At 42.4% G+C, this 1,675-nt stretch overlaps 1 pseudogene; it reads right to left on the bottom strand.

Annotated features, from left to right (window-relative positions):
* LOC109904814 (olfactory receptor 4E1-like) lies at nucleotides 1-763 on the bottom strand (annotated as a pseudogene).
* Nucleotides 764-1,675: the final 912 nt, after the last annotated feature.

Genomic DNA, 1,675 nt, shown 5'->3' with positions numbered 1-1,675 from the left:
CTATGCAACTTTATTCAGAATCAGAGTGAGTTTCATTCCATATATGATAAGGTTCACAAGAGGAGGCACAACTAGGAACTCCACTGCCATGATATTCCTCAGGGCCAGCAGGCTGGTGTTTCTGCCATAGCGAGCGTACATCCCATCCAAGGTGATGGATATGGTGAAGTTAGTCAGCGTGATTAGATGAGGTCTGCATGAACTTCCTCCTCTCCGCCCGGGAACGCATAGGAAATCAGGACGAATAATGTTTGAGAGACGTGAGAAAACGTGACAATGAAGAAGCAGAGGATGGTCAGAGTGGTGTCCACACATGAGAGCTTCACGACCGCCCAGTTTGAGCAGTGGAGTTTATTGCCGTAGACGCCACAGAGGGGTAACCCATCCCAATGCTATTTTCTAGCCATGAAAAAAGCCACGTAAGAAAAAGCAGTGTCCATACTTTGAGTGGTCATGATAGAATGGTATTGTAACGGCTTGCAGATGGCAACATACCTGTCATATGTCATCACTGTCAAGCTGGTGAATTCACAGAAAGCATAGGAGTAGATGACATATCTGGGTCAGGCACCCAATGTACATGAGAGTCAAATAAAAGGTCATAAAGTATCGTCGGGTAGAAAGCTGAAATGCCATAGATACCATTAATACACAGATTACAGAGGAATAAATACAACATTTTCGACAGAAAAATGTTAACAATCAGTGTCAGATTGACAAAAATGGTGAAGAGGTATAGGATGAGAGTCAATTCGAAGTAAATATGCCACGTTCAGTCCATGCAGCACAAACACTATCTCCTGGGTGGAGTTTAATACCATTTTTTGGGGCACTTTGCTACATTTTGAACATTACTTGTTGAGAGCATGGCCATATTTCTAATTGGAAATTTGGACCACATGGGTTCATTTTTCTTTGTCTTTAAAGGCTTTCCACAAAATGCTCAGATCTCAGCCAATTTTAGCTCAGGTCTGTGCAATTGTTTTTTTTTTACCACTGCTCAGCTCCATGAAGTGAATCAGAGGAGGGCTAGACTTTGGTAGTAGCTAGTTTTTGCACGAGTTAATGATTAAATCAAATGTTATGAAAAACATTTCAATTGCAAAATGCACTGTACAATATTGTCCGAAAAAAATGGTCTTTGTACAAAATACTATCTACCCCCAGCGGACTGTTCACAGGCCTCATGGCAGATGACCTCTTGATTGGCACAACACATCCAGCCAGGGGCATCATGCTCCCCAAAATGTTGAGGGGGCACTGATGAGCAAAATGTATATCTTTGAATATATCCACAAGTGTCACGGAACTCGTCTGAAGTCAATAACTCTGATGTGCCAATTTCTTTCTGTACCGTCCGAACCGTTTGAGCTTCAGCTGTTCCTCCTTTAAAAGTTTTGAGCTTGCACCGTGGGACTTAGAGGTACCCAGCATCACGGCTTCATTGCTCCAGACTACCACAAGGGGATGTTAGAGCACTCATTAAGCATTTGGGTCCCAAGGTTTTTATATGACCAACCATATCGAGTGGTTCCAATGACAAATTTTGACGTGAGCCACCCTTGGCTTGTGGCATTCTTCAACAAAGATGGCTGAAAAAACATTACGGTGGAACCAGATGTAAATTGTTATAACGTCATAACGAGTCAAGCAAAACATTTACAATTGAGAGGAA

Source organism: Oncorhynchus kisutch, linkage group LG15, assembly GCF_002021735.2.
Source record: "Oncorhynchus kisutch isolate 150728-3 linkage group LG15, Okis_V2, whole genome shotgun sequence".
NCBI lineage: Eukaryota > Metazoa > Chordata > Actinopteri > Salmoniformes > Salmonidae > Oncorhynchus > Oncorhynchus kisutch.
The sequence above is the reverse complement of the archived record's forward strand: the minus strand, read 5'-3'. Positions and strand labels throughout refer to the sequence as shown.